At 43.7% G+C, this 14,354-nt stretch overlaps 1 protein-coding gene across 11 annotated transcripts in view; it reads right to left on the reverse strand.

The window, feature by feature from the left end:
- Positions 1-14,354, reverse strand: part of ADCK1 (aarF domain containing kinase 1) — a 145,215-nt gene that overhangs the window by 99,602 nt on the left and 31,259 nt on the right. The gene's annotated exons all lie outside the window — the stretch shown is intronic.

Below are 14,354 nucleotides of genomic sequence, written 5' to 3' on the forward strand. Positions count from 1 at the left end.
CTCTCCTCCAGTCTTGGGACCTAGAGCAGTCGATCCCAGCCTCAGCCGGAGGCCGGCCTCCTCAGACGCCCGATGCTCCCATGCTTCTGGTCTTCTTCGCATCAAAAGTCACCCGGCCCAGGGACCAGAGCACTCGTTCAAGGCTTTTAACCAAATCTAATCTACTAATGATTCAGTTGAGGGTGCACAGAGTAAAAGTACGTGCCACCCAAGCCTCAGATACACTAATAACACTATCTGCTTAGAGGTCTACAGTTTCTAAATCATGGTCATGTGCATCATTTCTTTGAATCCTTACAGCAGCTCAGGGAGTCAGGTACTGGTATCTTTAAAAATAAGAAACTCAGATGTTGTGCTTATGAAGAAATAGCTCATAAAGATCAAAGGAGGTCTAGAAAAGGAGGTCTAGAAAATGCTCCAAACCTGCAGCTCTTTTAACTCAGCACACTTTCACAGGGATCTCCTCTTAACTGGAAGAAAAGTTTACTGGGAAATGTCAGGTGCATGGAACAGGCAGCTGGGTGGGTCGCCTAGGACAGGGCAGCCTTAACTTGCAGCCTGATGCCCTCTGTCCTTCCAGAGCTGGGAGATGGCCCCCCTTAGGCCCCAGGCTGTGTATCCCCCAGGTATCACTCCAGCTCAGCCGAGGGTCCTGGAACTGTGAGGGTCCTGCCCTCCTGGAGCTACAGCTTCTGAGGCAGGATGGGGCCATGAGCACAGAGAGAAGGAAAGGGAACCCAGTGCCCTGTGGGACCCCTTCCACCCACAAAATCAACCAAGAGGGGGTAAACATCTACAACGGACTTACAGTCTCTTAAGTGTTATGGAAGATACTGACATAATTAAGCACATATTGGAGGCAATAAACCACCTGAGGAATTAAATAACTTTTGGCAACAACGATGGAAGAAACAGTTAAAGATCCTATACAATTAGTTGCCAAGCGAACCACACAGAAAACTGTTCCTTTAGAAATTAAGAAGATAACACCACAGTCCTCAACACCCTTGTCCCAGCAGCCAGGGAGCCCATCTCCCCTGCCCCACCACAGCAGAGGAGATGCCCTGAACTCCGGCTGGCCCTGCTAGACGCCTCTGCCTCCCACCCCAGTGCACTCTTGGGGAACCCTATACACATATGCTCCATCCCCCTGGGCAGAGTCCTCCAGCCTGGATGCAAATACCTGGTCCAAGCTGGGCCACGGAGAGTCTTTTTTTCCCCGATAGGAGGACCAGGAAGAAGGACATTAATCCTAAGAAATTAAGAGAGAGAGCATGCTCTTAGATGTGTCAAAGGATTGTGGGAAAGGGGTAGATTCTCTTTAAGACTCTGGAGCTGGGGACTCAGCAGACCAGTGGCAGACGGCAGGAAATCAGTGGTGTGGCTGGCCAAGGCCATGCTCAAGCCCTGGTTTCAAGGAAGTGAGAAAGAAGGCACACATGGTCAAACATGGAACTGGGCATTTCCTCCCAGAGCAAAGGTCCAGGCTGGTGTGAACAAATGACTTCTTGGAGCTCAAATAATCATTCCCCAAATTCCAACCCAGAGGAGGAGAGGTCATAATCACTGGCAGAATGAGAGGCAACAGACAGGCATCCACAACCCATCAGTCCTGAGATACAGCAAGACTGCAGCCCACGTCCGGCCGGCACCCAGCGGCCCTCTCCCCCAGGGAGGCACGCTCAGCCCCCACGTCAAAGCTGCTCTGGAGTCAAGACCACATGGAAGCAGAGGACCGGAAGGTGAGGTGAGGACACACCCCACTTTCCCCTCCCTGCCCAGTAAAGACCTCAGCCACTGTGTATTCACTGGGACTTACAGCAGGCCAGGTTCCGTGCCCCACCCCCCCACCCCCAGCACATGGGAAGACGTGACCGAGCCGCTCGCACGCAGAGAATGACTCGCAACACCAGGATCACACTGAGAACCGCAGAAGCTCAGATGCAAGAAACAAGGGGGCTGGAATTAGAGGCGAGGCTTGGCTCACAGGAGGGCAGGTGGCTGTGTGGTGCTCAGATCTATGGCCTCCAGGCTCCAAGTCACCCTTCTCCGCCCTGCGCTGTGACCCTGGGGCTGCACACTGTCATTTCTCCTCTGTCAGATGGCTTCTTATTCGGCTTTGTCAACAGCTGGCTCTGGAGGAACACTGAGGCCACAGAGGGCAAGGGGGCTCTCTTCCTGGTGCCGATGTGCCATTTTAGCTCAGCAGCCAGCAGGCCGGTGGTTTGGGGTGTGCCCTTCGTGGCCCTCCCAGACCAGCCCACCCTCACTAAATTTCCCCACTACCAGGCAGGTCCCTCTGATGGACCAACTTGGGCCCACACCCTCAGGCAAGTGTTCTGACCAGCCAGCAGGCTGCTCCCATCCAATAGCTCCGGGCCACACCCTCCTGCAAATTCCACCGCCACCCAGCAGGCCGCTCCCATGGACCGTGCCTTCCACCGTGTGTCTGCTCCCCATGGGGCAGACCTCCACCTCAGCCTCCCAGGCGGGAGGCCCTCGGCTGAGGTCTGTCCTGGCTCACTACCCCTCAGCCCCAGAGGGGGCGTCTGCTTTATGTGCTTACTACTTCTCCACCCTAGGATCTTCTTTTACTCCTTTTAGGAGTTAACGACCCTTTACTTTTACCAGTTAATAATCTGTTCTCTTAAGTTTTCCGCCCTTGAACCCTCCTGCACTGTTGGTGGGAATGCAAACTGGTGCAGCCACTCTGGGAAACAGTATGGAGGTTCCTCAGAAAGTTAAAACTAGAGCTACCCTATGATCCAGCAATCACACTAGTAGGTATTTACCCAAAGCATACAAAAATACTAACTCAAAGGGATACACCCATCCTGGTGTTTACGGCAGCAGTGTCTACACCAGCCAAATTATGGAAACAGCCCATAATGAATGACTAAAGAAGATGTGAGATAGACAGATAGATATACACATATATATGAATATTACTCAGCCATAAAAGAGAATGAAATCCTGCCATTTGCAACAACATGGATGGAGATAGAGAGTATTATGCTAAGGAAAATAAGTAAGTCACTCAGAGAAAGACAAATACCGTATCATCTCATTCATATGTGGAATTTGAGAAACAAAATAAATAAGCAAAGGGGGAAAAAAAAGAGAGAGAGAGGCAAACCAAGAAACACTCAGCTATAGAGAACTGATGGTTCCCAGAGGAGGGGGGGGGGGAGGGATGAGAGAAACAGGTGATGGGGATTAAGGAGTGCACTTGCTTTGATGAGCCCCAGGTGAGGTACGGAAGTGTTGAATCACTATATTGTACACCTAACTCTAATATTACACTGTATGTTAACTAAATGGAATTTAAATAAAAACTTTAATAAATAGTCAATAAATAAATAAACAAAAGACTGGATTCCATGCTGAACTTTTTAATACAGTGTGTGTTCTGCAGTTTATTTACATGATAATCAGCATGAAATAAAGATCTCAGAAATTAAAAAAATAAAATGTTTTCCCCAGTCAGATTACTGGTGTGACTGGTTCCCGATAGATACACAGGATTGGTCCCTGAAATCAAATTTGAATAAACTAGGATAAAAAGAAGGGCATTTCAGATCAAGAGGACAATATAGCAACACATATCTGCGTGCTAAAGACCTACTCCACCGTTTTCTTTAGACTGGATTCGTATCTGCATTTGTCTCTGCCACCGGCAGCCCTCAGAAAGCACCAGCCTAGAGGATGTTAGTTGAAAGATGAAAAAAAAAATAAGAAAGAATGAAAGCATCAGCCCACTGCCCCTCACCTGCGGCTGGAGCCAGTCCTACATAGGGTACCTCTAGGCACAAAGTTATGGTCACCTACAAGACATTGTGTGGACACTACAGGGAGCCCTCTCTGATCACACAAGCCCAGGAAAGCTGGTTGCCTCCCAACTCACCAGCCACTTGGCACACGAGCCGTAGGGGCAGAGACCATGTGTGTCCCCTGTACGCTGTGGGCAAGCTGTGCATGCGCCGTAAATGTAGATTGATGATGACTATGGGTTATATGCTCACAAAACCACCACCCATGAAGCTGCGTCAGCATCTACTGCAAATGGCACCCACATTTCAACTAAAGAAGCCCCACAGTCACCTTCAACCAACTTCTAAATAAACTCTCTCTCTCTCTCTCTCTCTCTCACACACACACACACACACACACACACAGAGGTGAGGGATATTGCCACTCACCAAAAACTTCTAAATGTTCTTAAATGGCCTTAAGACACAAATGCTGCACAGAGTAGGGCCTCTGATCTCCAGGGTCCCTTTTCAGCTCCAGCTCCGAGGGCTTCACTGTCCTTGGGAATCAGAAGGCAGGTCCCACTCAGAATTTCAAGAAACTGCTAGCTTAGTAAATACTCCCCCTTTCAGCATTCACTTCCCTAATCTGATACCTTAAGGGGCTGCACCTGCTGGTGGCAGGGACTATCCACAGGGATCCCACAGTTCTCTCCCCCCAGGAACCTTCTCCCCCGACAAGGAGTACGCTCAATGAAAAGGCAAAGCTTCCAGAACCTCCAGACCTTGGCATTCCCCTGAATCTAGTCCTGCATGCTATACATCTTTGGGCATTGCACCTATATAGGCCTGGACCCCAGGGAGGACACGCAGGCCAATGAAAGTTAGTTGATACCAGTTCCGTCCAACAGAGCCTGCTGCGGTGATGGAAATATTCTGCATCTGCACTGTCCAATAACTCAGCAGCCACCAGCTACCAGTGGCCACTGGACACTTGAAATGTGGCTAGTGTGACGGAGGAACTGAGTTCTTCATCTTATTTAATTTTAAATAATTTAGATTTAAATCATCACATGCGGCTAGTGGCAACTATACTAGACAGCTCAGGCTTATAAATCAGTAACAACTGTAATAAATAATCATTTATTTAATGCCCTGTTCTAAGTGCTATTCCTAGGCTACAATAAAAGCTAAAATATAGGTAGTTGTTACTGTTTTTAAATCTGCCTAATATCTCTGTAAAATGGATCTTAAGATGTGTCTTTAAGGATAACAAAATAAACTCAGAGAGGTTCAGTGACATTCCCAAGGTCCCAGAGTCAGCAAAGGGTAAGATGTTGTTGTGTTCAACCATGTGCCAGGGGGCAGGCATGAACTGAATTTCTCTATGTACACGCACTGTGGGGGATGCAAGCATTGTGGGGATGGTCTCCATGGGCAAGGAGCTTACAATCCAGGCTGAGGTGTGGATGTGCACCCATGAGCTGGAATCACCAAGGGCAGGCAATAAAGGTAGCTGCCCAGTACCTCCCAGGTATGATATGTGCTGGAGAGAACATCAGCCTGGTGCCAGGGTGACCATGGAAGCTGAATCAAGTATATACAATTTAAAAGGCACAATGAAAGCCGTAGTCAGTCTTGAATACAACAGGAGTCATAAAACATGATGATTAACAGCATTGACTTTGGAATCAAAAAGCCCTGGGTTCAAATCCTACTTTGCTACTTACTTGTCATATAACCTTGCACAAGTTCATTAACTTTGGGGCTTTGTTTTCTTCATCAGTAAAGGGAGGAGAACAGTGGCAACTGTCACTGGGATGGTCACATGAAGCAAGCATAAAAAAGAGTTCAGCACAGGGCTCAGCACGCAGTCAGTGCTCAATATGTGAATCAAAAAAGATGGGGGTTGGGGGGAAATCCAATGTTCCCAGAAAAATGAAATTAAAAAAAAAAAAAAAAAAGAACACTCCAGGCCCATCCACTCCCTATACTTTGTTCAGACTAACAAGTCTGGACCACAATCTAATAGGAACAATAGCTAATTCCATGCTCTGTCATCTAAATGGCAAGCGTCCATGCATAAGAAATGCAAATAGCAAGAGAGCATTATTCTACTAAATACACTGACTTTATGTTCTCTGCCCCAAAGGCCTGCCTACTTCTTCTACTACTCTAACACCAACCACCCATCTGCTCACTGACCCAAGTGCTGTCTTTACCAAGCACCTGGTTTTACTGGCTGGCTGGGTGTGTGGCTGCATGTCCTCACTGCAGAGGCCTGACATTCCCCCTTCCGTCCCTGCCAAAATAGGGTAGGAACAGCTGGTGTGGTCTCCCTGCCCCTCCTCCAACTTCATTTTCACTCCCAGCTCAATAACTTACCTTATGATTATCTCATTACCAATAACCTTGCTGTAATGAGTCTTAATCTGCCTCATATTAATTAAAAGCATTGTTATTAGCCAGCTTGGTTTGGGGTTTGAGAAGGGGGCAGTGAATAACTAATAAGATCAACTCAGTGCTGATTAATTATTGATTGGGAGGGATGGAGCAAAGGCCCAAAGATGGCAATTCCTGACTCATGTCTAAATACCCAGGAGCATGGGCTTTGGCCTCCAAACTCAGCAGAAAGGTACCAAAGTCAGGTTGAATCAACAAGGCTCCCCATCAGAACTGTGCAGTAATCTCCAATGGGGTTTAGGGGTGTTTGTGACACAAAGAGGAAAGAGACAGAAACACATATAGACCCCACACGACACAGGAAAAAAGAGAGAGACAATGAAAGAGGAAGTAAGAGACAGACCCCAAAACAAAGATTTTTGATTAATTCTTCTAGTCAAAAAATCAAGACCCAAAGGAAACATAATGAAATATAAACAGTGGTACCTCTAGGCTATGAGACCACAAGAGTATTTTTTCTTCTTCATACCTTTTTCTGTATTTTCCAAATTTCTTAAAACTCATATGTATTATGTCAATAATGGGGAAGAAATTTTTTTTAATCATCCCTCCTTCAACATCTACAACATACAAGTTCAGCTGATTTTTTTTTTCAGATTTATAAAACAATGGTTGTTAAGGCACTGGACACCAGGTAGCAAAGGACAGTGATTCCTGAGCAATGGGAAACAAACAAGGTGAACCCTATGATTGTCCCAGTTCACTGCATTAAGAGTTTCCAGGCCCAGCGTCAGGAAAGGGAACCCAGGAAGTGCCCAGAGAACTCCCTGAGTTGAGGAGATGGAACTGGGAGTCCCGGAAGGCCAAAACAACTAGGGTTCACAGGACAGAGTAATGGAGAGGAGAGAGCTATACAAAAAAAGTGCAATGAAGATGTGTTGAGGATCCATCTCACATATTCAGTACATGCACATGAGAAAACAACTTGAGTCCAGAGAGAACAACCCAAAAAGACTAGGGTTAACAGTACCTAGTGCTCACATAGGACCTATTCCCACCAGCAGATTGGAAAATCTTGTAATTCTTGAGGCACTTGTTATAATACCCAGAAGGGGCTTGCCTCAGTAATGAGGAATATTCCAAACTAAATATTGCTCCATTTCCATCCAACAAATATTAAAAGAAAGGTATGAAAAAGAAACAAACTGTTTCCAAGTACTGTGTGTCCCAAAACAAAGCTTAAGAGTATTTATAATAATACAAAAATATCTAGCACACAAAAAGATAAAAGTGCACTGTCTGGCACCTAATAAGAAATTGGGGTATGCAAAGAAGCAGAATAATATGACACAAAATGAGAGGAAAACTAATCAATCAAAACCAACTCAGAACTAAAAATAATAATAATAAAATATAATTTTTTAAAACCCAGAACTGAAACCCATATTAGAATTAGTAGAGAAGAACATTAAAACCATTATTATAACTGTACTTCATATGTTCAAAAGTTAAGCAGAAACAAGAACAACATTTTTTTAAAAAGAGAGTGAGATCCAAATGAAAATTCTAGAGATGAAACTGTAATGTGTGATGTAAAAAATACACTGGATGGGATTAATGGAAGATTAGACAATGTAGAAGAAAAGATTAGTGAACTTGAAGACCTAGCAATAGAAACTATTCCAAATGAAATACACAAAGAAAAAAAGAATTTTAAAAAAAATGGAAAGAGATCAGTGATCTGGGGGACAAATTCAAGCAACCTAGTAAGCATGTAGTTGGAGTCTCCAAAGGAAAGGAGATAGAAGAGGGTAGAGAAAAAATATATAAAGAAATAATGGCTGAAATTTTTTCAAATTTGATTTTCTAAAAAAAAAAAAAAAACTATAAACCAACAAACCAATCCAAGAATCTCAAAAGCCAGAATGTGACAAGTTAAAAATGTATGCTGTAAACTCATACAATCACTAAAATAACAAAAAAACAACAAAGGAAATAAAATAGAACCATAAAATATATTCAATCCAAAAGAAAGTATGAGAGGAAACAAGAAATAAAGAGCTAATAGGACAAACAGAAAACAAATAACAAGATGACAGACATAAATCTAACCATAACAATAATTCCATTAAATATAAATGGTCTAAACACCCCCAGTTAAAAGCCAAAGATTGCCAATTTGGATAAGAAAGAAAGACTCCTGGGGTGCCTGGGTGGCTCAGTCAGTTAAGTGTCCTACTCTGGATTTTGGCTCAGGGCATCATCTCAGGGTTGTGAGATCAAGGCCCATATTGGGCTCTGCATTGGGAGTGGAGTCTGCTTAAGATTCTTTCTCTCCCTCTCCCTCTGCCCCTTCCCCTGCTCATACTTGCTCACTCTCCCTCGCTCTCTCTCTCAAATAAATGCCAAAACTAATTAAAATAAAGCTGGAATGGCAATGTTTATATCAGACAAGAAAACTTCTATCCAATTCTACCCAATTCTAATTCAATTGTGTCACAGCTGAATTCTACCAAACATTTAAGCAGAAAATACCAAATCCACTCAAACTCTTCCAGAAAGCTGAAGACAGAATACTTCCCAACTCTTTCTATGAGACCAGCATTACCCCACTATCAAAACCAAACATTAAATACAAGGGGGGATAAAAGCTACAGACCAATATTCACTGTGAACATAGATATAAAAATTCTTTTAAAAAAATTTTAGCTAATCAAATCCAACAATTTAATAAAAGGCTCTATTCTCATTACATCCTATCAGGTGGTGCACAATTTTGATTTGTCTCCCTACAGGCAATGTTAATTTTGATCACTTCATCAAGATGGTTATCCACCTGACTTCCTCAAAGTTACCTGTTTTCTCTTTATAATTAAGTATTGTGCAAGGAAGAACTCCCAAATCTTATCAAACTCTCAATTTATTCATCTGTTTATTTTGGTCCTTTTGGATTCATGGATTTCTACTTTTTTCAATAGATCACAGTCCATTACTATCATTGTTACCTCAGCCTCACTGAGGTATTTTGACCCATGATAAACTATACAGGTACCATCTGATACTTTAAGATTTTATTTATTTATTTGACAGAGAGATCACAAGCAGGAGGAGCGGAAGAGGGAGAGTGGGAGAAGCAGGTTCCCCACTGAACAGGAAGCCCGACACGGGGCCCAATCCCAGAACCCCGGAATCATGACCTGAGCCAAAGGCAGACACTTAACTGACTGAACCACCCAGGCGTCCCTGATAGTTTTTGATATATGTATACATACATGAAACTGTCACTATAATCAAGCAAGTAAGCATATCCACCACTCCCCAAAAGCTCCCAAAGCCCCTTTTGTCAAGGGACATCCCTCCACATACCTTCCATCCCCAGACAACCACTGATCTGCTGTCAGTATAATCTAGAATTTTCTAGAATTGTATATAAATGACATCATACAGCTCATAACTATTCTTGGGGTGGGCTAGACTTTTTCACTCAACATAACTTTTTGAGATCCATTTTGTTGCTGCATGTATCAACAGTTTATTGCTTTCCCTTACTGAATAGTATTCTACTGTATGAATGTACCACAACTTGTTTATTCGTCTGTTGATGTATATTTGGGTTGTTTCCAGTTTTGGAGCACCAATAAAACTGCTGTACACATTTACGTACAAATCTCTGCGTGGACATATGGCTAAATACTCAGAAATGTAATGGTCAAATTGTGTGACAGGTAAATGTTTAACTTTTTAAGAAATTAAACTGTTTTCTAAAGTGGTTGTGCATTTTACATTCCCACCACAGTATATGAGAGCTCCTCCACATCCCCCCAATGCTTGGTGTAAGAAGTCTCTCTCATTTCGGTCATTCTCATACATGCGTAATGATACTTCATTATGGTTTAAATTCGTATTTTCCAGGGCGCCTGGGTGGCTCAGTTGGTTAAGCGACTGCCTTCGGCTCAGGTCATGATCCTGGAGTCCTGGGATCGAGTCCCATATCGGGCTCCTTGCTCAGCAGGGGGTCTGCTTCTCCCTCTGACCCTCACCCCTCTCATGTGCTCTCTCTCTCTCATTCTCTCTCTCAAATAAATAAAATCTTTAAAAAAAAAAAAATTGGGGGCGCCTGGGTGGCTCAGTTGGTTAAGCGACTGCCTTCAGCTCAGGTCATGATCCCAGGGTCCTGGGATCGAGTCCCGCATCGGGCTCCCTGCTCTGCGGGGAGCCTGCTTCTCCCTCTCCCACTCCCCCTGCTTGTGTTCCCTCTCTCGCTGTGTCTCTCTCTGTCAAATAAATAAATAAAATCTTAAAAAAAAAATTTGTATTTCCCAAAGACTAATGATGTTGAGCATCTTTTCCTATGCTTACTTGCCATCTCTCCTTCTCTGGTCAAATGTCTGTCCAAATCTTTTGTCCGTTTTTTAATGGGTTGTTTTCTTATAATTGAGTTACAGGAATTCTTCATATAGTCCATACACAAGTATTTTATCAGATAAACGATTTGCAAATATTTTTTCCCAGTCTTAGCTTGTCTTTCCTTTCTTTTAACAACATCTTCCAAAAAGAAGTTGTTTTTAATTTTGATGAAGTAAAATTAACCACTTTTTCTTTTATGGATCATACTTCTGGTGTTGTACCTAAGAAATCTTTGCCTGCCCCAAACTATAGCCATTTTCTCCTATGTTTTCTGCTACAAGTTTTATAGTTTTAGGTTTTTACATTTGGGTATGTGATCTATGTGGAATCAGTTGTCACAAGTAGTAGGAGGTATGGATCAAAGTTTAATTTAATTCTGCATATGAATATCTAATAGTTCCGGTACTGTTTGTTGGAGAGACTGATCTTTCTACACTGAATTGCCTCTGTCCCATTGTGAAAAATTAATTGTTCATCTATGTGTGAGTCTATTTCTGGACTCTCTTTCCGGTTCCATAGATCAGTCTGTCTGTCTTTATATCAAGCCCACACTGTCTTGACTACTATAGGTTTATAGTAAGTCTTGAAATCAAATAGTATTGTCCTCTAACTTTGTTCTTCTTTTTCAGTGTTACTTTCTAGCACTGCCTCCAAAACCTTCTCCATTCCCATATGAACTTTAGGATCAACTTGTCAATTTCTACAAAAGAGCCTGCTGGGATTTTGATTGGTATTGCCATGAATCTATGGATTTATTTGGGGAGAATGGACATCTTAGCAATATTGAGTCTTTCTACCCATGAACATAATACATCTCTCCATTTACTAGGCCTTTTTAAAAATTTCTCTCAGCAATGTTCTGATTCATATATATCATATATAGAAATAGAAATAGAAATTTCTCCTAAGAAAATAATCTAAGACATGGAAAATAGTCTATGTACAAAGATGTTCAGCACAGTGTTAATTATAATAGAAAAAATATATGCAGATGCATCCTAAAAGTGGGAAAAGGGAATAGCTAAGTAAATCATGTAACAGTCACACAAAGAAGCATTAAATAGCTATTTTAGGGGCGCCTGGGTGGCACGGTCATGAAGCATCTACCTTCAGCTCAGGTCATGATCCCAGGGTCCTGGGATCGAGCCTCGCATTGGATTCCCTGCTCAGCAAGGAGTCTGCTTCTCCCTCTCCCTCTGCCCCTGCTGCTCCCCCTACTTGTGCTCGCTCTCTCTCTGTCAAATAAATAAATAAAATCTTTTAAAAAAAATAGCTATTTTAAATGGACTACATGACAACATGGAAAATGCTAAGGATAACAGGTTAAGTGAAAAAAACAGTTCATTATATTGATAGAACACTATGGATGTTACAGAACAGTGTTAACATATATCAAGGGGCGCCTGAGGGGCTCAGTCATTTGAGTGTCCCACTCTTGGTTTCACCTCAGGTCGTGACCTCATGGGTTGTGGGATCGAGCCCCATGTCCAGCTCCTCACTAAGCAGAGAGTCTACTTGAAAGATTCTCTCCCTACTTTGCCCCTCCCCCCACTCACCCACTAACACTCTCTCTCTCTCAAAATGAATTAACAAATCTTTGAAAAAAAGAAAAGAAGGTATATCAAAATCATAATGAGTTTGATTTGGTGAAATTATGGGGACTTTTTCTTGAATCTCTAAATTTTTTAATAACATAATTATTGCTTTAATAAATGCTTTTCTATTTTTATAGCATGGAGGACATTAGGAGAAGGAAGGGAAAAATGAAGTCGGCGGGGGGGAATCAGAGGGAAAGATGAACCATGAAAGACTATGGACTCTGAGAAACAAACAGGGTTTTAGAGGGGAGGGAGAAGGGGGGATTGGTTAGCCCGGTGATGGGTATTAAGGAGGGCACATACTGCATGGAGCACTCGGTGTCATATGAAAACAATGGATCGTGGGTTACCACATCAAAAACTAATTATGTATGGTGACTAACATAACATAATAAAATTTTAAAAATTAAAAAAAAAAAAAGAAAGAAAGAATTCCCAGGGGCACCTGGGTGGCTCAGTCGTTAAGCATCTGCCTTCGGCTCAGGTCATGGTCCCAGGGTCCTGGGATCAAGCCCCGCATTGGGCTCCCTGCTCCGCGGGAAGCCTGCTTCTCCCTCTCCCACTCCCCCTGCTTGTGTTCCCTCTCTCGCTGTGTCTCTCTCTGTCAAATAAGTAAATAAAATCTTTAAAAAAAAAAAAAAAGAAAGAATTCCCAAACCAAAAAATTCACCATCTTAAAGTATACAATTCAGTGGTTTGTACTATATCCACCAAGTTGTACAACTATCACTACTACCTAATTCCAGAACATTGTTTTATTTTAAAAATCAATTACATTTTTTTGTCACACTTCATGTATATATGAAGTCTTGAGTCTTTGAAATAAAAAAAGTCATCTTTATTCAATTTATCGGTGCTCATTAAAAGATGATAAATGTTGTGAACATCAAAGTATGTATGAGTTTCTTATCATCTTATGTTTTACCGACATCTAATAATTTCATATTAAAATGAGGATCAAACTTAAGTTGCCAAATGACCTGTCAGCATAATGCAAGCACAAATAGGTCCTTGATTTATAATTTTCACATACTCTTCTCCACAATCATTACTGTTGAGGTGTTGATTCACCATACCAGCATAGAATATAAGCTGCCAAGAAACAAAATCTTGTCCATCACACACTGTACTAACGATCCTCACCGGTAAATGCACAGTCCTTTACAACTCGTGAAACCTTTCACACACATATCAAGGGTAAGAGCCCTTGTGGGGGGCGGGGGGCACAATCATTCTCCCCATTACACAGATGTGGGAACTGAGGCCCAAAACTGTTAGGGGGCTTGCCAGGGTCATTTAGCCAATACACAGTAGGTAGATCTAGGGTTCGAGTCACTGTCTTCGATTCCAAAGCCAATCTCTTTCTACTAAACTCTGCTGCCCACTACACACACTGCTAAACACTCCTCATGGGGGAGAAGAAAACTCCAGGCAGCCAGTGCCTGCTATGGGCCCTGAGTGTGGCCCTCCCCCCCACCCCCCATGCTCACAACACCCCACTCCCACCCCTGGCTGAGCCTCAGCTATTTCTCACAGCCAGGCCACACGGCCACCATGGTGCCTGGTCATGTCTGGACTCCCGGGAGCTGCTCCAGTAAGCCGGCTAGGACACTGAGATTAGAAACAAATTCATGCACACACAGGGGCCTGGAAAGCCCCAGGCATGCAGAGATGGGGGAGCCACTGAGAGAAGGAAGGAAGTGAGGCTCGGGAGGCATAAGATCTCAGTGCAGCAACTGGATAAGGCCACAGGCCTGTGCAGGTCCAGGGAGGAACAGGACACTGGCCACAGCGGAAGAGGAGGACAACCTTCACTGGTAACCTTCCAAAAGTCGCCAGGGCCTTCAGTATGAAATTCAAGATCCTACCCGGGCCAGCAGGCCTGGCATGATGCACCCCAGGTGCCTGCTGGCTTCATTTCTTGCCCTCCCCACGTCAACATCTGTCCCCCAACCTAGTGACCAGTCATGTCCTGTGCCATCCTCTGCCCCCGAGCTTTTGCACAGGCCATTCAACAATCTCACCACCCCTCATGCCTTTTCATCTGTCAAAATCCTCTTCAGCCTGCACCCAGGCCTCCCTCTCCTCCCCTCCCCTCTTCTGAGTCCCAGCCTGGCCCGCTCTCCCCTCTCCCCACCTCCCCTCTTACAGATGCAGCAGCTGCCTCCCCCATCCCAGACCCAACAGCGGAGCCCGG

This window comes from Mirounga leonina, unplaced genomic scaffold (assembly GCF_011800145.1).
Source record: "Mirounga leonina isolate KUSES-001 unplaced genomic scaffold, KU_Mleo_1.0 Mir_82, whole genome shotgun sequence".
In the NCBI taxonomy this organism is placed as follows: Eukaryota; Metazoa; Chordata; class Mammalia; order Carnivora; family Phocidae; genus Mirounga; species Mirounga leonina.